At 49.9% G+C, this 23,434-nt stretch overlaps 1 protein-coding gene across 6 annotated transcripts in view; it reads right to left on the bottom strand.

Moving 5' to 3' along the window:
* The window catches only part of CDH22 (cadherin 22), a 115,677-nt gene that overhangs the window by 72,143 nt on the left and 20,100 nt on the right, over positions 1–23,434 (bottom strand). Inside the window, exon 2 of one of the 6 annotated variants that reach the window (XM_073236528.1) lies at positions 23,080–23,141. The exons of the other annotated variants lie outside the window; for them this stretch is intronic. The gene's annotated coding sequence lies outside the window, so the exon portion shown is untranslated. The remainder of the gene's footprint in view (positions 1–23,079; positions 23,142–23,434) is intronic. 6 annotated transcript variants of the gene reach the window in all.

Here is a 23,434-nt window from a genome sequence, read left to right as displayed (position 1 = left end):
GCCCATACTGTGTTCTTCCAGCGTCTGTGCTGGGTGGCATGTCCTTTCTTGATTTCTCAGTGCCCTGGTACCACTGCTGCCAAGGCTGTGTGACTGCCAGCTCAGCAGCTACAGGCCCGCATTCGTCATCTGGCTGTCTCCCTGGGGACAGAGGAAGGGCTTCTTAGCCTACCCAGCCCATATTTGTTTCCCAGCCTCTCTCTGTGCCAAACCCAAGAAGAGAGGTTGGGCACAATGACCCTCAGGCAGGACAAAGCAAAAGACTTCCTGGTGCAGCCTGGGGCTCCTCACCCCTGCCTCTTCCCCAAAGTTCCTGATCCTCTTCCTATCAGGAAGCCCCTGTCTCTGGGGGCAGATCTTAACATTCAGGGGACCTAATACCATGGGATCCAAAGTCAGACCAGAGTTTGAGTTCCAGTTGCATTATTGTATGTGTAACCTTGGTAATTTACTCCATTTCTCTGAGCCTCAGTCTTCTCATCTGAAAAATGGGGATAATAGTGCTTATCTCCTAGGACTAATGTGATGAGTAAATGAGGTGATGCATGTGAAGGGATCCAGTGTTTGACAATAAATGACAGCCAGTGTAATGATAATAACTATTGTTGTAATTATTATTTATGGTCAATTGCCAAATACTACTGGACCCCTATTATGTACAAAACATCCTGACTAGGTGAAAAGGGCTCACAGGTATTTGTCTGCTCCTTCACTTATGCACATGTATTTATTTAACAGCTGCAGTGAGGCCCACGAGTGTACTTCATCCAAGAGGAGTGAAGATTTGTACAAAGGGAGGGTGGATCCTCTTGCTCCTGGGCAAGACTGGGGCCTGGGGAAAAGCAATGCACGAAGAGGCATTTGTTCTCACTCCCATTTGTTCATTCACTCCCTCCAGCCTGCACACTGGCATGGCATGTACACGCCCTCTCCCCCTGCTCACCTGGCTCTCAGGTCTGCCAGTGGGAGCTGTGCCTGGCAGCCTGGCAGCTGTCTGCCCTGTCCCAGTCCCAAGGGCACTGTGCCCACTGGATCCTGAGCCCAGAGCTCTCTGTGGTTGGCTACTGCTTTCTCCCTGGGGGAAAATTATTTTTACTAGTTCAGTGTTCTCCCTCCAGGCCAGAATGGATCCCAGTGTAATGCAGCAGCTGTTGAGGTGTGGGGAGGGGTGCTCAGCAGAGTTACCTTGTCTCTGCTCACCTCTCATTGCTCCCCACATGCTCCAAGTGGAAGGCACAAACAAGACAGCAGGCCAGTTACAGCCTCAGCATGCTCAACATGCATGAGCTCATGTGTGCCTGAGCATGTGTGTTTGCATCGCTAATGATGCATGCAGGGGCAGCACACGTGAGCACTGTATCCCTGCACCTAGAACAACTCCTTGCACATAGAAGGTGCTCAGTAAAGCATGGAGCGAGTGAATGGAAGATGGCCTGCTCTGTGTGGGCTGAGCCCTAGGCTGGGATGGGGCTACATCTTTGAATGCATTTGTGTGCGGGGTCAGGATATGCCAAAGCTTCTGGTCATGGTAGCTGGACCATTACCCAGGGAAGCCAAGATCAGCGGGTCAGGGGAGAGGGTATGAGCAGAGCTGGGGCCATACACACCCCATACATGCAGTCAGCCCATCTGCAAAGGCTGGTCCCTGGGTTTTTATCTTGGCCCCAGGTCTGTGCTGAGAATGTTGCCAGATGCACCTACATGAAGCCCAGCTCAGTCTGGAAGTTTCTCCTGTTCAAAACCTTCTCTGGCTCCTTTCACCTTCAAGATGGGGTCCAGACTCAGGCCCGGCACTCATTAGTTACCGTTCAGAGTAATAAAGGATTGTTCACGGTCAGTGGCTCCGCACACAATCCCTTGAGGTGAGTACTGTTATTTCCGTCATTTTTCAGATGAGGACACCTGGGCACAACGAGGTTACGTGACTTGCTCAAGGCCACACAAACGGTATGTTGTGGAGCCAGCATCTGATCCCTGGGCTGCCGGCTCCAAAGCCTGGACCATCAGCCACTACACACGTGGCCGCTCAAAGCCCTGCAAGGCCTGGACCTGCCCGCTCTACATTACTGTCACTGCGTCTTTTCATGTACCCGTCTCCCTGGCAGATGGGACTACCCACTGTTTTTACTACCTTGCCTCTGGGCCTTTGCTCCCACTGTCCCCTCCACCAGGAATGCCCTTCTCTGCCAACCCTGACCCACCCCTGAGGCCCAGCCCAATTGCCCTCTCCTCCATGCAGTCGGTCTGCCTCCTCCCCAAACCTGTGGGCTCCCACACCTGAGCACTGGCTCAGAACCAGGTTCTCCCTTGTCTTCGTCTCGACACCCTACCCGTGGGCTGGCTGTGGGCACCTCTGTTACCACCCTCTGTCTTCTAGCTCATGCCTCTGTGCCATGCTCAGAGTGGACACTACTGGATGCGGGAGTGAACAGGTGTGTGGGCAGAAGGACAGGTGATCAGGCTGGCTGGCTTCTGCCACACATCCTTCCCTGGATGGTCCCTCTATGGCATTGTTCCTTCTGCTTGTTCCATCTTTGCATCATCACACATTTATTGAGCACCTACTATATGCTGGGCCAAAGATGTATCAGGGAGCAAATCAAAGTCCCTGCCCTCCGGCCTTCCATTCTGTGTGTGTGTGTGTGTGTGTGTGTGTGTGTGTGTGTGTGTGTGCATGTATAAGGGGGAGATACTCATTAATCCAACAATCTCAAAGTAATTGTAAATTACCAACTGGGACAAGTTCCACAAAGAGAAAGTACAGGGGACCCCCACATTTCAGAGGGGACATACTCTCTTTGGGGTGGATGCAGCAGTTCCCTGACAAAGGGGTTTTTGAGCTGGAACTAAAGGATGAGAGAGACATGCTCAGGCACAGGTAACAGAACGTGCAAAGTCACACTCAAGGGCCTGCAAGTTCCAGGCCCAGAGCACAGTGTGAGGGGGAGGCAGCTTATGAAGGGGCTGAAGGAGTTCAGACTGTGGCTCAAGAGCAGTGGGAAGGCATTAAAGGGTTTTTAGCTGAGAAGATGTGATCAAATATGTGTTCTTAAGGAGGTCACTGTGCTTGCTACTTGGAGTACAAACTGCGAACATGCAGGCCTGGAAGCAGGGGACCAGGGAGGGGGCAGTGGCAGCGTCTGGACAAAGGACTAGGGAGGCCATTGTGGGATGGAGAAAAGGTGACAGATTTGAAATATTCAGGAAGCAAAATGGACCAGACTTGATGATGGATCCTATGTAGGGAATAACGGAAGGGGCCACATCAGGAATGACTCCTGGTGTTTGTTTTTGTTTTGGGTGACATTTATTGGTCCGCTACTGAGAGCCAGCACTGTGCTAGCACTTTACGTGCATCACCTTGCTTATTCCTCACGAGACCCCCTTCAGGTCCATTCTCATCGCCCCTGCACAATCTCATTTCATTCCGATAAGAATGCGGGGGCGATGAGACACGGTGGGGTTTGCCCGAGCTTTGTTCCTTTGGGGAACAGCCTCGGAGGATCTAAGGAATAGAGAAGGGGGGAAGGAAGGCGGGTTGCATGTCCTGAGCTGATTCTGAGTCAGTGGGAATAATGACAGATAACCTTTACAGAGCTTTTACCATGTGCCAGGCACAGTGCCATCCAATCAGCCAGTAAGAAGAGGTAACACTTCGTTCCATGAGAGCACTTCGTATCAATGATCTGATTGAATTCTCACAACAGCTCTCTCTAAAATTTCTACTGAAGAAGGGACAGTGGCTCAGAGAGGTTGAGGGACTTGCCCAAGGTCACACAGCTAGCTAGTGGTGGATCTGGAACTCAAACAGGCTGTGGCACGGGGAGAAGATGAGTATGGGCAAAGAGGTGCTCCATGGCTGTCAGGGAAAGAAGGACAGGCTTGCATTTGGCTCTGAGCACAAACTATGTCCCTCCCCACAACACCTCATGGCACTGCCTATCCCTGTCCTATGTCTCTACTCAATGTCTGACCTCCTATGGCAAGTTATGAATGCACACATGTATGCATATTTGCACTTTCACACACACACACACACACACACCTTGGCTGCCGTTGCTCACCTACCCAGGGTGGCCTGCCTAGAACCCTCTATCCCAGGTGCCCCCAGTCTTCACCTGTGTTTCCGCCTGCCCCCACCCTGCCTGCCTGCTGGTGCCGCAGGCATAACCCGCTGTACATCATGTTGACAGTAGAAATTACATCCCGAGCTGCTGTTTTACACCGCGCCCTGTCAGAACTCACCGCAGCCCAGTGATCAGGACAAATTGAATACCATCTTGGCCGTGTCAATATTTATTCCATTTTACAAACGCGGCCGGATGGGGGACAGTCCTGGCTGCGGTGCCAGCCAAGCAGAGCCCTGGGAGGCCCCTCTCCCTCTCATGCCAGAGCCGCCTGGCCCGTCCTTTCCCCACTACCCTCCCTTCTCTGTCTTGACATTTTTGTAGTCTGTGAAAATGGTGACATTCAACATTCATACCAAAAAGTGCCCAAATCATAAATGTGGAGCTTAACAAATAATTACAAAATGAACTCCATGGGTCCACCCTTTGATCAAAATACAGAAAATCACCCCCTCTTTAGCAACTCCTGCTCTGTCCCTTCTCATAGCTTTCATGATAACCACTTCCTGGCTTTTCTTTCTAGTTTGCCACTTCCTTAGGCATTCCAAGAGCCTTGGCTTTGCTTCTTTTTGACCTTGATGCAGATGGAATCACACTGGTCTGCATCTGGCTTCTTGTTCTCAGCATGACATTTTTGAGATTCATCTTTGTTCTTGTGTGTGGTCTTTTTCAGTGCTCTATAGTATTCCATGCATACATACACCACAATTTATATATCCATTCTTTCCATTCTCCTTTTCCCTCTTCCCCCTTTTCTCCTGCCATTCCTTCCAGTCAGTCTCTTCCTTCCCTTCCATCTTCTCCCCAGTTCCACCTCCTTGGGTGTCTGTCTCCCACTGTTGTGTCTGCTGCATCTGCTTACATCAATGCACATACACTAATCCCAGCTCCTCTATCCTACCAGGGGCCTGGATGCCGCCTCCAGGTCTTCCCTCCCTGACCCATTTCCTGGAACTGTGGCTCCAGGCAGGGGCCCCAAGACCCAGGTCTGTGAAGCTTATCTGTTATAGAGGATCCCTGGGGGGCAGAGATTGTGGGTGCCACCACAGAATCTTTTGCCCCCACACATCTGACTGCCACCCTAGTAACCCGGGGGGGAAAGCTTCACCTCTCACTCCTAGCTAAACAGTAAAACACTGTCCTCTAGCTTGGGGTGAGAACTGTGGTGGCCTCGAGTGGCCCTGCAGCCTCTGTAGGATGCACAGAAGAGCGGGGAGGTAGAGAGAACCCGGGCTGGACAAGCCCCACCCTCGGCTCTGCTCACTCAGTCTCATGCAGCAGCCATCCTGTGCCTGGCAGTGGGTCTCACCCAAGCCACAGCAGAGGAGACCAGCAGGCTGGTGGGGGGTTCAGTAGGACGGGAGCCCTCCAAAGAGTCATTAGAGAGTTGGCTTTGATACCCCAGGAACACCTAGGACACATTTCATCTCAGTCTCCCTTAGTCACTTCTCTCTCTCAGAGCTGCATTGATGATGACATATTCAGGGTAGTTAATTTTTATTGCAACCCGAGAAGATGACATTAAGAAATCTGTCCCTTTGCAGTATAGGAGAAAGCTCTCTAGATTAGAAGGCAAGTGAACTAGGTTGGAGCTTGGCTTTGATCTTGCCATGCTGGGTGACCTTGGGCAAGTCCCCACCCTCTCTGGGCTTCTGACCAGTAAAGGGTCAAACTGGTTCCCAGGACTCCTCAGAGACCAAGGTCATGCTGGCAGTACACAAGGGGGACTTGTTCAAAATGCATATCCCCTGCTCCCCAAAGAGTCTGATTCGGTAACAGTGATAATAATAACAAGAGGCAACATTTATAGGTGCTTCCCATGTGCTGGGATTTGTGCATCTGATGAGCTAAAAATAAGAATTTAAGCTTCTTGACCACTGTAACAGGCACTTTACATGAGTTACCTTGTAAAATCCCATTCACTGACTTTTCTTCTTCTACTTTTACAGATGAAGAAACCGGGGCACAGAGAGGTAAAGTAACTTGCTCTAGGTTACAGCCAGGCTATGGGGAACCCAGGATTTAAACTAGGAAAGTCTGGCTCCAGAGCCTGTTCTGGGTCGGGGGTAGCTCCTGAAGAGATTCTGATGCTGACCTGGGAGTCTCCGGATGATGTGGTCAGGAAGTTGTGTAACGGAGCTCACGCACTTTGTGCCCACTAGGAGTGATATGTTGTCATAGTGATTCATCAAGATGTGTGTGAGGGGGCTCCACCCACACACAACCAGTGTGAGCTCTTATTGTTATTATTTTAGGAAATCCATGTGCCATCCTTCTGAGATGTCTCTCCAGTTAGTGATGAAAAAGAGAGGCACCAAGAGGAACTGCTCGAGACCACAGGGCTAGGGGCCAACGCCAAAGCCGTGGCTGCCCCCTAGCATCCTGCCTCTGTTACCCCACCCTCCCCTGCACCTGGTCATAGACGATGACTTGTGCCTCCAGCTCTCTGGGCCTCCATTCTTTCCATCTGTAAAATGGAGGCCTTAGATGAGGGTGCTGGGATCCGGGCATCCCAGCTTCTGCCCCTAACACCATGTGTTCTTGGATAAGTTTCTTCCTTCTCTGGGCCTCAGTCTCTCCATCTGGAAAAGAAGACTCCGTGATCCTGTCCCAACACTACACACAAAGGCTGCCTTAAAACAAGCCTCCAGGTGATGGAAGGAATTAGGTCTGACTCCCCAGAAATAGGCTCTGGGGTAGAGACTTGCCTGCAGGAGGTTTTTTGGGGGTTCCTGGGGAACACTGTGGAAGGGCTGAAGGAGGCAGACCACACAGAGGAAGTGGAATGTGAGGTTCTTTCAGCAGAGACCCCAGCTGCGCCCATGGGGCCCTTAGCGCTGGGATGCTCCCAGTTGAGGTGAAGGGCCCGGCCTTTGAATCCAAGCACCTACCAGACACTGGACCTGGGTTGCCCACCCCTCCAGGGGCTGTGACATTGAGTGAGCGAGCTCTCAAGGGGCCCTGTGGAGGGCTGTCTCAGCCAATGTCACAGCTGTCCCAGGCTGTACACTTCACTACATAAAATCTGCTGAAAAATCGGAGCCTGACCTTGGCTCTGGAGATGACAGCAGACAAGACGTGGCCTCAGCCCTGGGCATAGCCAGCCAGGCCCCGGCCCCACACGGAGCCCTGGGCCCCAGGTCTGTGGCCCACTGAGATCACAGCGGGATCAGCGCCCTAGATCTTGCTTAAAGCCTGGCCGCCACTGCTTGCCTCGCAGCTCATCTCCTGCGGCTCCCCGAGGTCCCAGCGCGATTATGCCACTGAAAATTCCGCTTTCATCTTGTCAACCTCGCAGTAAATTACAGGCCCGGGGAGGCGTGGGCCTCCTTAAACAAGATTCTATTCCACTTAGCTGCTCCCCTTCCTGCCCCACACATGGGTTCCTCCCTCCTGCCACCAGAGGCTCAGGATTTATGGCCTCTCCTTGCAGGCAGCTGGTAACCATGGCAAGCTCCTTAGGGAGGCTTCAGGCTGGAGCTTCGTCAGTGCCAGACTCCAGGGCAGCCTCCTCCTCTTAGGATGGGAGAGAGCAGAGGCCATGGCGGCAGAAGGGGTTTTCGGAGGCCAAGGCAGAGAGACAACAGTAACCCCAGTAACACAACCATGTTGGCAATGTTACATCTAATCTGCACACTAGCCATGTGCAGACACTCTCATTGCCCCCATTTTATAGATGGGCAAACTGGGGGCCAAGGAATGTGAGGTCAACTGCCAAGGTCACACACTAAGGAAGCAGTTGACTCCAGGGCTGGGCACTTAAGCACTATGGCCACCGCTTCTCTCCTCAGCTGCTGCTCTCATTGCGTTTTAGTGTCACTAAGAGGGTTTCAGGCCCTCTACGGCCTTGGCCCACCCATTTGACGTTTGAGTTCCCTCTCAGATCTCAGCCCCTGCGTGCACTTCTCCAGTGACAGGGAGATCATTGCCTTTCTGGAGGAGCCATTATCTCTCCAAAGATTAGACACAGTTTCCAGATAACTGATAAAGCACCATCACCTCCCAGGAGCACTTAAGACCCTCCATGATCCACCTGCTATCTCCCTTCTGCAGACTTATTGCTGGTGGCTCACCAACACCGCAGGTTGCCTAGGGGGCTCCTTCCTGCTTAGTGCTTAGCCTCCCCCTCAGTCTTATCCTATATTGTTTCCTACCCCCTACAATCACTGCCCCCTTCATTCCTATCCCAGGATACCAGAGCCAGAAATCCACTGCTTTCCTCATTTTCCTGATGAGGAGAGGTTCAAAGAGGGGACAAATTCCTCTAGTGCACAGGGGGAGCTGATAATGGGCCCAAATCTTCTGCCAATTAAAATAATAAATAGCAATAAAACCACTAACTTCCATCGAGTGCTTGATACCACTGTTCTAAGCATCTCACGTGTGTAATTCACTTAATTGTTTAACAACCCTATGAGGTCCTGTTTCTATTACCATTTTGTGGAGCAGATGAGGCACAGAGAGGTCAGGAGACTTGCCCAGTGCCACACAGGCAGTCTGATATCAGAGCCATGTCCCTAACCAGTTCTATGCTGCCTCTCTCGAGGCCATGTGGCAGATTTGTGGATGGTTGAGTAGTCAGAAGGTACCAGATGAACCAACATACCAGGAAGAAGTAAGGGTGGCTGATCTGCCAGGGAAACTGCCTGTCCCTTGTGTTCTTGGGCCTGGGGCCTGAGGTCAGCCCTTCACCCATCCCAAGCCTGCCAACCGGGGCCTCTTCCCACTTCCTCTGCAGCTTCCTGTCCATGTCCCCAGGGACTTCCAGCCTTGTCACTTCTTCCTACTGGACTGCAACCCTAGACCACTGCAGGCAGGGCAGGATCTGCATCTCCATAACCCAGAGCCTAACCCAGGGACCAGCACACACAAGGTACTTTATAAAGGCTTGCTTTTATCTAAGGGAGTCAAGTAGGGCTTCCTGTAGGAGGTGACATTTGAAGTGTTCCTTCAAAGTTAAGTATGGGTTTCACCATACAGAACAAAGGGGTGAGGGTATGCGAGGTAGAGGGAACTGCTTCAGCAAGGCCTTGGAGGAAGGAATACTTAGAGTGCAGGGGTGAGATGGGAGGGAAGGGGAAAAAGGTAGAAAACTAAAAGGGCTGGGTCCTCACTTGGAGGTGGGAACATTCATTATAACCTAGTCGTATCCAGAATACAAGGGGGAAGGGAACAGGAGAGAATATTTCTCCTGAGTCCTATATCCAGGTTGGGACTGTCGGGCTGCAGGCTGCAAACCAGTTTGGCCAAATCACTCCCCAAGCTATGAGCAGGCCTCATCTGGGATGACAGATAGGCAGGGAGGTAGATCCCAGGGCTGAGGAAGATTTTACTTTATTCTGTCTCCTGACAAGCGATGGAGCTGGCAGATAGGGCATCTTCTTCCCTAATCTACTGTCTCAGCCTGGAACAAGAAAGCAAGCTGAGCCTGGAATCTTGTTCAAACCTTAATCCTCTCCTTCCTGAGTTTAAAGCTGTAGAGTCTAGTCATAGGTCCCCAGCCCTTTCTCCAGGGGACAAAGTAAGTATTGAAGAAAACGGAGCTCATGTACAGGATTATACGATAGGGGCTGCCCTGGGGGTGATGAGACCCTCCCTCCGCATTCATCTTTATGGAGCAGGCAGGAGCCAGGGTGAGGGGGAGTGGACTTGGGGTGGGCTCCCAACTGTGCTGCTACCAGCTGGGTGGCCTCGGGCAAGTCACTTCACCTCTCTGAGCCTCAGTGTTCTCTGTAAAATGGGGAATATAAATCCTCCCAGGTTTGTTATGAGGCTCAAGTAGATAATGAATATAAAATCAGTCCTATGGAAAGAGTCAAGTGCTGTAATCAAGTGAGGTTTGATTATTATCATCCACAAGCCAGAGTGGATCAGAATAGTGAGGGTGAAAGGTAATAAACAGCAGCCGCTGTTGGTAGAACTTTGCCACCTGCCATTAACACCCCTGGCTGGGGCCATTATAAGCGTCCATTCACAGAATCCATACCCCAGCACCCCTGAGGTAGGCACTATTATTATCCCCATTTTATAAATGAAGGCACACATCTATGTCCGTCCTCTTTCTTGCCACTTGCAACAAAGAAAACATCTCTCTTGTCTGAGGACAGTCCCCTGCTCTGGGTTCTGGAGCCCACTCACACCTTCCTGCTGTTGGGAAACCTTACTCTCCAGATTCTCCCATATCTTTACCCCTTTCTGAAGGTGCTCCCGGCATCACCTGTGCTCAACTAGTCCGTCTTACAACAACAATAAAAAGAAACACACGCCTCCCAAACTCCCAACCTCTTTCCTTAACAGCAAAACTCCTCTGAAGCCTGGTTGTACTCACTGTGGCCTTTACTCACCCTCCACCATCTCCTCAACCCACTGCTGGGATGCTTTCCGGCTTTCAGCCCCAACACCGCATCAGGATGCCCACAGAAGTCACCAGCAACTCCACTTGCTAAAACCAATGGGCATTCTCCACCATTCACTTTACACAAGCTCTCAGGACGTGTGAACATAAAACCAGATAACTGGGTTCCTCCCTACCTCTCTAATAATGCCTTCTGTGTCTCCTTTGCAGGTTTATCTTCCTCTATCCCACCTTCAAACTCCTCAGTCTTTTCCTGGGCAGCCTCAGCCATGCCAACAGCCCCAGTTACCTTCAGTACCATCACGACTCCCAGCTGGCCTCAACCTCCCTTCTGAAATCCAGAGAGAAAAAGATAACTGTTCTCTCAACACCTCCAGTCAGATGTCTCTGAGAAACCTCAAACCCAACATGTCAAAGTCTAAAACATTATGTTTTTCTTCCTCAATACTGGCCCTTTTCAGAGAATGGCACCCATATCTGTGAAGTGGTCCAAGCCACTTGTGAAGTCGTACTTAATAACTCATCACTGCACTCCCGAGAGACAATCTATGATTAAGTCTGGTTCGCTTTACATCCTAAATAGTTCTTTTCTTAAGTTTTCTATTTTGCATCATGTCATGTTTATCACCACTCTAATTCAAACCAGAGATTCAGGAAAACTCTGTTCTGGTTTGACACTGGATGGCGATGGAGCAAATGAGGGAGAAAAGGCTGGGGGAGGAAACGAGTTCTTTTTTAGGTTATGTTACATTTGGGACATTCATGAGACGTGCAAGTGGAGATGTGTGGTAGGCAATTGGATGGAATAGTCTGGAACTTCAAGGAGAGGGGATATAAATCTGCAATCCATCAGCATGTAGGTGATATTTAATGCTGAGGAAATGAGTGAGATCACCTGGGGAGAGATAGGGAGCAGGCTCAGAAGGGAGCCCTGGGGCACCCCCATGTCAGAGATGAGAGAGAGGAGGAGAAGGAAGCAGGAAGACTGAGAAGAACCTGCCAGAGAGGTTGGAGGCCATCAAGACCCTGTGGTGTCAGGGAAACCAAAAGCGGAACCTAGAGGTCAACGTGCTGAAAGCTACTGAGCAGCAAGGTCACCTGAGGACGGAGAAGCAACTTCACCCAACAGTGTAGAAGTTGTCATTGGCCTTGGTAATGGACATATGTCCTCCCTGCTGGGATGGAAGCCCCACAAGGCAAGGGGTGATATTTGCTGCTCACGTTTGTGCCTCGAGTGCATAGCTCATTAGCATTGTTTTCTGGCAGGTCTGACTATCTCTGTGTGTTTGCCATTGTATTGGGAATTTTTATTCTTAAAGAAGAATTTCAAGCCCAGGATGAACGTATTTTCTTCTAGAAAGGATCTGCATTTGGCTGTGGGTCTACCATCCTGGGGTTGCCTTAAACAAAATGCAAGTCTTGAAGTTCCCTGGAATACTGAAGTAGTGTGGGTGAGGCTGCCAGTCCATGATTCAATGTTGGGTTCCCTTTGGTCCACCCTTACCCCAGGGATGAAGCTCTCTGGAGTCCCAGATAATCTACTTGATTGCCTACCAAAGGCCCTGGACTTTGTCTTGAATTCTCTTTATGCTGTAAGATTCTCAAAAGACAAATTCAAAATTTCTGAGATCAGCAAACGCCCTCAGGACGAAAGCAGACTCTGTGCTCTCTAACTTCTCTCGGTTTCTGTTTCCCTTCAGTTTTGACCTAATAATTCCTGGAAATTCTTTACAAAGAGCTTGCTTGTCAGCTCTTTGATGCTTTAATAAGATGCCTTTTCTATTTTATCCAGCCTTCTTAGCTCTTTTCAGCTGAAGGGTTGGTCCCAAAAACCTAGCCTCCTCTTTCTAAACACAGAAATTGCTAATCCCTAGGGCTTATCACTGGGTATGGCACATTGTAATGGCTCCATGAATATTTGATGAAATGTGTTGATTGAATGAAGTGCACCCAGGTCTCCAACATCCCTGCTCTTTCCAATGCATTGGACATCACACTCCCAGGCCAAGATACTAATAGAGTAATAGAGCACTGTGGTCTGAGCTCAGTGAGCTGTGCAGAGAGGCAGGGCTGTGAGCTCAGGGGAGGGAAAGATCTCTGCAGGACAGGGAGGGACAGTGGCAGGGGGTACAGGATAGGACCAGGGTGAGCCCAAAGATGGAATCTGATGACCAATGAGACACTGGATTGGGTAAAGAGGACTCATGGGAAATGACATTGTTGCATGAAGGCCTGCAGTGAAGGCTGGAATGTGTGAGGGATCCAGGAGCTAAGAGTGGGCAGAGAAGCAAGGACCAGCCAGGGAAAAGTCTTGATGGCCAAGGGAGGTCCCTTAGCAGGTGTGAAGGCAGAAGCAGAGCCCTGGTGGGGGCAGTTCCCTGCAGCTGCCAGGAATGGGGAGAGAAAAACTATCTGTTGAAATGCACACGTGGTAATTGCTAAGAAGAGTATTTCCCCCAATTTAAAAAGCTTGCTGCTCTGCATTTTCCTTGGTCCCAGTTTCAAAGGAATTTTAATTGCAAAGAAAATTTTGTTATCTCCCTCGGGGAGAGGGCTCCATAGTTTCAAACGGTCTTGCCTAATGCTGATTCTTCTACAAACTGGAGATTTTCATGCTCTGGCTATGCGGAAGCTGCCTGGGGGTTGGGGGAGTGTGGAGAGAGGAATTGGGGTAAGATAGACTTCTCTGTGCCTTTCTGGGGCTGGAAAGGCTGGGTGTATAAGCAGGCAGGCTCTCTGGCCCTGGTCCTCCAACCTGGTGACAGTCCTAACTCCTTTCTCCTCAATCCCAGTGTGGTTATTTAATTAATTCTGTTAATTAAGCAACTGGTCTCTGGTTTCCATCCTTGTTCCACTGTAGACTATTCTCCACACAGCAGCCCATTTGGAAAATAGATTGGTAGTTTCTTAAAAAGTTAAACAGAAATTTAGCATACAATCCAGCAATTCCACTTCTAGGTATCTACCTAAGATAAATGAAAACAGGTCCACACAAAGATTCGTAAGTAAATGTTCATAGCAGCTTGATTCAAAATAGCCAAAAAAGGGAAAGAATAAAAAAATCTATCAACTGGTAAATGGATAAACAAAGTGTGGTATATCCACACAAAGGAATACTATTATGCAATAAAAGCAACTCTTGATATGTGTTATAATACAGATGCATCTCAAAAACATTATGCTCAATGAAAGAAGCCAGATGCAGAAAACACATATTGTATGACTTTGTTTATACAAAATGTCCAGGGAAGGCAAATCTATAGAGACAGAAAACAGTGTTTACTTGGGGCTGGCGGTGGAAAGGGGGACTAACTATAGATAGGCGTGAAGGATCTTTAAGGGGTGAAAGAAATGTTCTAAAACCAGATAGTAGTGATGGCTACACAACTCTGTAATTTACTAAAAATGACTGAGTTGTACATGTACAATGAGGGAATTTTATAGTATGTAAATTATACCTCAATAAAACTGTTGGGGAAAAAATGGCTCCTATTTCTCTCAGAATAAAAGCCAGAGTTTCTAAAAGGCCCTACGTGATGTGCTCCATAGCCTCTGTGAACTTCTCCCTGCCCACTGTCCCCCTCAGTCACTGCTCCAGCCCATTGGTCTTTGGGGTGTACCCTGAACACAGTGGGTGTGCTCTTATCAGGTGGCTAATAGCCTTTGCACTGGCTGTCCCATCTGCCTAGAATGTTCTTCTTCTAGATACCTGCAGGGCTACCTCCCTTACCATTTTACTATCTTTGTTCAAATATCATCTTTCCAATGGAAGGTAACCCACCACTCCATCTAAAATTGCAAGCTCTCTCCAACGCCCTGCAAAGCCCCTTTGTCTCCTAATTTTTCATGGCACTTAGCAACTTTTAAGATACAATTTACTTATTTATTATGCTTATTGTCTGTCTCTCTCTCTTTACTAGCATATGTGCTTTACTAGGAGAAGAATTCATGCTGGTTTGATTCACTGATGTTCCCTAAGGCATAAAGCAGTACCTGGCACAGAAAGGTGCTCAGCAAATATTTGTTGAATGGATGAATTAACAAGTGATTCAACAAATGTTTTCTCAAGGCCCTCTCTGTGCCAGGAGCTGAGCATGTACCAGCGAACTGGATGAACCAGTCTCTCAGCCCCAGATGAATTGCATTTTAACAGTAGAGAGATTGTAGGCAAGAAAAAGTGTTAAACGGTAATGGAGAGAAACCTTGAGCCCCATCATCAAGAAATCAGAAGTGTGATAAATTTTACAATAGGCTGTTATGGGAGCAAGATGAAGGAGGGTCTTCTTGGAGAGTGAACTGAGGGTAAGTAGGCCCGGTGGCAGGTAGGGAAAGATTTCAGGCCCATGGAATAGCATGTGAGAAGGCCCCGAGGCCACAGAGAAAGCCAGTCCTGTTTGGAGACATGTAAGGTGTTTGTACAGTTGAAATGTGAGCCATAAGGGGAGCTGGGGAAGAGATGGGGCTGGGGAGGTGGGCTAGTGTTCAAATATGTAACAGCCAGTTCAGCAAGGCACCAACCAATCAGAAAAGATGCTGGCCATAAACTTCTGGGACATTCCGGTTGAATCTCTGCTGCACCCTAAGTTACTAGAGGGGCCCTGGAGTTGAGACGTGTTGCTGATCACTGAAGGGTTTAAACAGGGGCATGGCAGTGATCAGGTTTACCTTCTAGAAGATCACTCCAGATGTCAGGCGTAAAACAGATCTGAGAGGCTGGCATTGATCTGGGGAGGCTGGGCAGGAGGCTTTACACTGGGAAAATGGAGAGTGGAGGTTGATTGGTTAGAAAAGGGAGGTCGTGGATAATAGTAATTGCCATAACCAGCATTTACTGAGCAGATACCGTGTGCCAGGGCAGGCTCTGAGTGCTTGATGGGTACCATCTCTTCATCCACACGAAGCACTGGAATCTGAACCACGTTGAGCCTCCACGACCTAAGCAGTGCCTCCGGGATGGGAAACAGTGTGCAGACAATGTCATGGTTTCAGGGGTGACTCCCAGCTTGCTGGCTTGTGAGTGACATAGCTATTTGGGGAGACAGGGTAGGGATGGGGGCCGGAGGAAACAAGAGGGGGAGCTGGATGGTGAGGGGAGATGCTAGACCCACAAAAAGCATGAGATTCTAGGGGCTACCCAAGTGGAGCTGCCAGCTGGAGGCTTGACTATGTGGGGATGGAATCCACAGAAGAAATTAAAGTGACCTGGGCACTATGCCCACAAAGACACCACCTGGCAGCGGCTGAGAGGGCTTGAGATGAGAATGAGGAATGAGAAAAGGCTCAGGTGAGCCCCAAGATTTAAAGGGTGGCAGAAGATAGAATAGGGGGTTAGATCCCTCCAGGGTAAATAAAAATAATATAAAAACATATGTGCTAGAGTATGCACAAAACCTTCTAGAAGGAATTATGAGAAATTATGAATAGGTTCACCTTCGGAGAACAGCTGGCGGGTTGGCGGGGGTGGGGGGGTGGGGGGCGTGGGGCCCTCACTGTACGCATGTTCCCGTATGTGCGGTACCCCCCACTGTACGCATGTTCCCGTATGTGCGGTACGTGCCATATCTATGTCTTAGAAAATGTCAGTCAGGAAGTAAGTAGTGAGCTCTGAAGTCATTTTTGTTTGCTTTTCTCTATAAACTTCTTTATATTTTTTAACCTTAATGATAAGTGTTTTTAAACAAATTAAGGGGCAGGTGGAGGAGGATGGCAAAGGTGACTGAGAAGCAGCCATCAGACGGGTGGGAAGGAAAGCAGGAGAGAGTGGGCGGGGCGGTCAGAGGAGGAGAATCTGGAGGTGGGCGTGGCCCTGGGTGTCCGAGGCTAGTAAGAGGCCAAGGCAGCGAATGCGACAGTGAAGGGATCCGAGGTGAGGAATGGGAGCATGGTGGCATCGTGTGGCACCCGAGGCAGTAATGGGGAGGGGCGCCACCAGATAGGCGCAGCTGGAGGAGAGACCAAAGGAGAGTGAAGCAGAGCAACAAACTAAACCAGGCAGCAAAGGAGGCATGTGGGGCCGGGAGGGCCTTCTGTGGGAGGGGAGCTGAGGGTGTTCCGTGCTGAGGGGAAGGAGCCTGCCCAGCGGGAGAGGATGAGGGCAGAAGCAGGGCAGGGGGAGTCGGGGGGAGGGCTGGAGCCTGCGCAGAGGGAGGATCGCTGCTCGGGGACCACAGGTGGCCAGGAGGAGGGCAGGGTGAAGCCGGCAGCAGGAGCCAGGCTGCAGCTCCCTGGGGACACCTCTCCTGCCCTTTCCGTTTGGTTGTAGCCTTCTGGGGACAGTGCCAGGCTTGCTTCTTGTGTTGACCGCCAACCCCACCCAGGCCTACACACCCCTTTCTCAAGTGCTCGGGCCACTAGACAGGGGCAAGGCCGCCTCCTGGCCCTGCTTCTCCTCTGGCTTGCTGAGAGTCCTCCAGCGAGTCCTCCCCACCCCCACCCCAGACCTCAGGTTCTCCTCAAAGGTTGGTCCAGCTCCAGGGTCCTAGGATTCCATGGCTCCACATGCCGGCCAGTCTGCTTCCTGAGCCCCTTACACCTGCATAAGGGAGACTCATGAAGGGTGACAAGATGATATGACTGGATGCCTTTCTCACCCCCAGCAGACACCTGCCACTCGGTGGGCTTTGGACTCTGGGTCCAATGGCCCAGTTCATTTTACAGATATTCTTGCCCTAAACCCTCATGAGTGGAGGGAGAGACCTCGGCTGAGGCAGGGCACATGCTGAGGAGAGCCAGGTCCCCGTCCAGACTCTGTCCCAACCCAGACACATGGCTGCACGTCTTGGGGCCTCAGCCCTCTCGTCTGAAAACTGGATATGATCACTGCTCCCACGTGGCTCTGCCGCAAGGGTGAAATTAGGTAATGCATGAGATGCTCCTAGGATATAGCAAAAGCACAGAATATGATAACTATTATCATTATTAATAAGCCTCACCCTGATCTATTAAAACTGAAAACGTGTAAAGCCCTTGACCCTAAATCTGTGCTAAGGAAACCCCAGCATGTGTTCCAGGAGATGGGTACACAGATCGTCACCACAGCGCTGCTGTTCAGAAGAAGAGGGAAACCATCCTCCATGGCTCTTGGTAAGGGAGTGGACAAATAAAAATGGAGTATATTCATACATGGACTACAGCCGCTTACATGGAATGAACCCAAGCTGTATGTATCAACATGGATAGCTTCAGAAACGCTGTTGGAGAGGTAAAAGCAAGCTGCAGAGTGATGATACATCTAGGATGAATCCATTTACATTTTAAAGAATACAAAACAATGCTACTTATATTCTGTGCGTAGGTATCATGTGTGCTAATGTATAAAAATAGGATGCTATGGTACACACCAAGCCCGTGCAGGGGCGACTCCTGAGGAAGTAGGGGAAGACCAGATTAGAGGTGGTAGGAAAGGGGATTTTGGCTTCATCAATAGGGTCCTGATGTCTAAGAGAATGGATTTACAAAATTTCTTATAAAATTAAAGTTAACTTTTATAAAGAAATTAACTTTAAAAAATTCCTGCCCTGCCTATTTCACTAAATTGTTTGGAAGATCGAATTACGTGTGCATAGAGAATGTGTAATTCATTTTCTAGTTGACAGAGCATTTTTACCCACGTGACCTAACTCCATCCTCTCAACGAGACTTTGAAGGATGGATTATCATTTCTGTTCTATTGAGGAGGAAACAGGAGTGGAGAGAGGTGAGGTGATTTGTCCTGGGTCATGCATGTGGTGAGAGGACAAAGCTGGGATTCAAGCCTGGGGGTCCCTCTTCCTACTGCTCCAGGCTCTGGGGTGCAAATACCTTTTAGACAGTCTCTGGGCTACTGTTGTCATTAGGGCCAGCTTCGCCACTTATCCCTGGCAGCCCTGAGCAAGTCACTTCCTTGCTCTGCAAAGCAGTGACAGTCTGCAGGTGGCTGTGTGCAAAGTGCACACAGTAAACGCTCCATGAGTGTTAGTTCCTGCTCTTTCCCTCTTCCTCCAGCTTTCCCAGCTCTATGCAGGGACCTGACTCACCCTGAAACCCTGTGCCAGGTATCGTGCCTGATATAAAGTAGGTGCCCAAGGAAGCTTGTGGCTTGGCTTCTTGTGGGGTCAAGTTACCAATGACAACTAGGAAAGTTGCCACAATCTAACCTGCGTGGTAGGCCTCACTCACAAGCAAGGGTCCTCCCGATCCCAAATGATTGCTGTGTTTAGATCACTGGAGACATTTTGAACTTTACCTTGAGGGCAATGGGGAGCTATTGAAGGTTTAATCAAGAGAGTGACATGGTTAGATGGGTCTCAGGAAGAACACTCTGGGTGGAGTGTGGCTTTGGAAGGGACAAGCCAAGAGGCAGAGAGACCTTGACGAGGCTGTGGTGAACAGCTCAGGTGACAGATGGGTCTCTGTGGTCCTTTCTAATCCTGTGAGACACCTGGAGGACGGGAGTAAGGCAGGAAGGAGTGGGGTGGCTGGACTAGATCTTGAAAGATGCTAGGATTTTAAAGGAGACTGAGATGCACCACGTGATGTATATGAGAATGTGTTTTGTAAACCAAAAGAAAATCATAGACACCCCCTCGGCTATTTCCATTGTTACAGTCACCGGCTTTCGTGGGCATACAATATCTCTGCCCTTCGGTATGCAGGGGGCATCCACACAGGTCTCAAGTAAATTCCCAGCTCACCTGAATCACTTGGCAGAAACAAGTTTTTATGTCAGCTCACAAACCGACCCGTGTAAGCCCTCTGACAAACACAGCGCATTATTGCAAAAGCAGGTAGCCAGCGAAAGGGAAGGGGCAGCTTTTCTTTCTCTTGTTTGTCACAGACACATCTGAGGACCTATTCCTGGCATTCAGGATAACATCATCTATGCCCCCAAACTTCAGATTCAAGGGCGAAGCCAGAGGGGCAGGTGGGCACAAGGACAGCACAAGAGAGGAAGGTGACAGTGTACAATAAAAATAGCAGCTGCTTTTTTATTTTATTTTTTCTAATGCTTCCTATGGGCTGGGTGCATGCACTAATCTTGTATCAATCTCTGACGTGGGTGCTGTTTTTACATATGCCTTTTACAAGGGAATGCAGACCTAGGAAACTGAAGTATCTCACCCAAATTTGCACAGCTGCTAAGTGGCAGAGCGGGGCTTTAGAGCTTGCCTAGCTGTGAGGTCCACTGTGACAGCTTATTCTCATCACCAGACTTGATGAATACCAATACTTTCCTTTTTGTCCCCAAAGACATCTGTCCTGATGATTTTAATGATGTTGCTTCATTTATTCATTAAAAAAATAATTATTGAGTGCCTACTCTATGCCTAGCAATCAGGAAGGGGGATGGCAGGGTAAGGGCCCCCGGCAGAGGTCAGGAGACAGAGACGTGTGTGCGTGTGATATGCCCGAGACACCCTGGACTTGTTGGGTTGGACCCAGAGTGGATATGCCTGGGTGGGTAGGGAGCCAGTCTGGGGAGAGAGGGGTTTATGAACCCTGGGCAGAGGTGGAGGTGGTGCATGAGAGCACGGAGGGAGCAGAGAAGGAGTCTCGCTTCCTTATTTATTACCTCTGGGCTCTCAAATGCATGACTACCAGGCAGAAGTGACAAAATAAAAAGGGAAAGGAAAAAATGCTAGCTACAGCCAGAATAAAATCAGGGCAAACAGAATAAAACCTGACAGCCAAGTATAAATAAATATTCGTAAAAGAGTTAAAGGACAGATTAAAATAAAAACACCAAATGCAATTCTTACCCCTTGACAAATGCAGTGCGAATTGGGTTCTTTTAATCAAATGTTTGGCAGGTGTATGAATTATTTATAATTCAATATCGGGTGGTTAAGTGGAAAATGGAAGATGTTCTCGTGGTCTTCTCAGAGCTTATCTGTCTCCCCCCAATGGGATCTCCTGAGAGAGGGTGGGTGACGCTCCTCCCCCACAGGCGCAGGGCTGCGCTCTGCAGCCCCAACCCCTACTGTGCTCTGGGTGTCGCCATTTGTCAACTGGCTCTGCCATCACGAGCCTTCATTCTGCTCAGGGCCCTTCCTGTTCAGAAAGGAGACCCTTCAGTGCTGGAGGCACCGGGTTTAAGGGAGCTGGGAGTTCCAAGGGCTGGGCTCTTGTCCCTGGCTTCCACGTGCTCTGGGCGTGCCCTCGGGCAAGTCTGCTCCTCCCTGGGTCCTCCTCTCTCTGGGAGCTTCTCCGCTGCCATCTTTTACTTTTCCACTTCACATTTCATTTTGCAGGGGGCATTCCAACATGTGGGCCTCACTGCATCCTTCTATGGCAGGAAGCATGATAGCTCCCCCCATTTTACAGAGGAGAAAACTGAGGCTCAGAGAGATGCCTGGATGTGCCCCTGGTCACACCACTGGTATGGGCTTGAGCTGGAGTTGGAGCCCAGATATTCAGACTCCACATTTACTGGGAGTGCGATTCTGGGAGCAGGCGCAGCTGGAGCCCAGGGAAGGGACAGGGCACGAGCTCCAGAATCAGACGGATTCAGGGCCCAACTCCAGCTCTGAACTCACTGTGTGCGTGATGGGGGCATGATACCTAACCCCACCTTCTGCTCTGCTCAGTCCACTGCTCATGGTATGGCTCCCCGGCTGCTGCTGGGAGAGGGGGTGATTAGGTCGGGCAGCAGCGACCTCAGTGAAAGCCAGACACTGCTGTTACTGCAGCCACAAGAAATTACCCTCACTTTACAGGGGAGGAAACTGAGGCCCAAAGAAACAAAGTGACTTCCCTGAAGTCACTTCATGAGTCAGAGACAGGGAATGTAGATCTCTGGAAGCTTGTCAGGCCACGTGCTGCTGGCTGAGGCCCACACCTCCTCCAGATTCCCACCCACCCCTGATTCTGAATTGGATGCTTCCCTCCCACCGCATCCAGGGGACATTCTGCTCCTCTGCCCCAACTCTTTCTTACACATCTTACACACACACACACACACACACACACACACACACACACACACACAGACGCCCATGAGTGAAAAGTGAAAGCAGGAGCAGAGAATCCCACCACAGCCCAGTGTGGACTGACTTCCCCCAGCAGCAGATGAATGAGTCCTCACAGCTACCAAACGGCTGTCAGAAAGGTGGGAGAATGAAGGTAATTAGTCCCCTTAATGCCGATTTCAGACTAATCTTTCACACTTAAGGAAATTGTTCCAATGATTTTCTTATTTTCAGGGGAACTCGTTAAGTAAGAATTAGAAAAATAGATATGGTAAGAGATAAGAAAATGGATTTTGTAATGACAAGCTGCCTAAACACATGGAGAGGGGGCTGGCTGGGCTGGGATGGAGTGACAGATCTATGTCCTCTTGGGATGGGTGACAGTGGGTGTTCCAGGGCTCCTAGGCAGGACGAAAGGACGAAGACCCTGGGAGCAAGGTCTGGGCCCACAGCCTCAGCTTGGCCTACCCAGGTGGGAGAGTGGGAGGGCCCAGTGGGGAAGGAAGGATGTCCGGGTGTCCATCCTTCTGGAGCGGCACAGGCCACTTCCTCCTTCACTCCCTGCCACCACTTGTGCCTGCCTCCTCCTCTCTGCTAAGGCTGAACCTGACCCCTGACCTCCTTCCTGCCTTCTGTTCTCTCCAAATCCTCCAGAGCCTCCCTGGGGGCCAGCCCTGATCACTCCTGGCTTTCATCCCCAGCATCCTCAGCTCCCTCCCTCACCTTTGAACCTAGTAGGGACATCGTGGTCCCAGTTTTCACAGCAGTACTTTCTGGGAAGCTCAGTCTTTCACGTCCACTGACCTGTGAGTGGACCAGGTCAGCGTCATCAGCAGAAACTGCCTGGTGATTGGCTCGGGCCAGGAAAAGAACTGCTCTTTCACAGGCCAGGTGGGCAAATGTGACTTTGGGAAAATGTCAATATGACATTTCTCAGGTCATGGGCTGGGCTGTGCGTTCAAGTTTTGTCTCCCCCCCGTACCTCCTCCAATCATAACCAAAACTTCTGCAGTTCAGAATTTTTGCTGCATTTGGAGCAGGGGCTCTCAACCTGGGGCAGTTTTGCCCCCACAGGATATTTTCCATGTCTAGGGACATTGTTGCTGGTCACAACTTGGATGGGGTGCTATGGGCACCCAAAGTGGGTGGGCCAAGGAGGCTGCTAAGCACCCTACAGAGACAGGATGACCCCATGACAGAATATTCAACCCAGGTTGTCAATAGCGCAGAGGCTAAGAAACCCCTCCCTAGAGTCATTTGACCCAATATCCCCATTAATTAACTGACCTAAGAGGTGGCAGGACCCAGCTCCACTATTTCTACTCATGGATTTAAAAAGTAGGAAGGGAGTGAGTCTCCACATCACATCAAAGATTCAGGGTTCTGACGCTGTTTTCAATTCAACAAACATATACTGTGCTCCTATCAGGATTGTGCAAGGTTCTTGGGTATTCAGCAGCCAGCAAAATAGATACAGTCTCTGCCTGTTTGAAATTCACAGTATAGTGGACTTTGAGTTGGTCACCTTAGATTTGTCTCTTTTCCTCTCTGAGCCTGTTTTCTGATCTCTAAAATGGGCCCTACACTCTCTGCGTTGTTGTGAGGCCTTTGAGATTTAAATGTTAAGTACAACTGTGCGTCTTCACTATACCTTGAGTGGAATGAATGCTCCTCCTTCCTGGAGGGGGCTGGGCAGGTGGTGAGGACAGATTTCTATCAAAAAAAGAAGGGGGAGAAAACTAAGACATCATTGGGCACTTACAGTATACTTCTCACAGATCTGCCTATCAACTCCGCAGTACAAGAGTTCCTCTACTCAAAGGGCAGATGAGAAAACTGAGGCTCAGGGAGAGAAAGAGACATGCTTCAGCTGGTCAAGTGGTGCCGCTGGGATTTGAACCCAGCTTCCCAGCTCTTCTGGCTCTTTCTGTTTTGCCATCTCCAGAGCCTTTTAAGATGGTGCTGGGCAGGAGTTGAGGTCTGAGCCTGACCAGGCCTGGCCTTCA

The sequence above is a fragment of the Manis javanica genome, chromosome 5 (genome assembly GCF_040802235.1).
Source record: "Manis javanica isolate MJ-LG chromosome 5, MJ_LKY, whole genome shotgun sequence".
In the NCBI taxonomy this organism is placed as follows: Eukaryota; Metazoa; Chordata; class Mammalia; order Pholidota; family Manidae; genus Manis; species Manis javanica.
The sequence above is the reverse complement of the archived record's forward strand: the minus strand, read 5'-3'. Positions and strand labels throughout refer to the sequence as shown.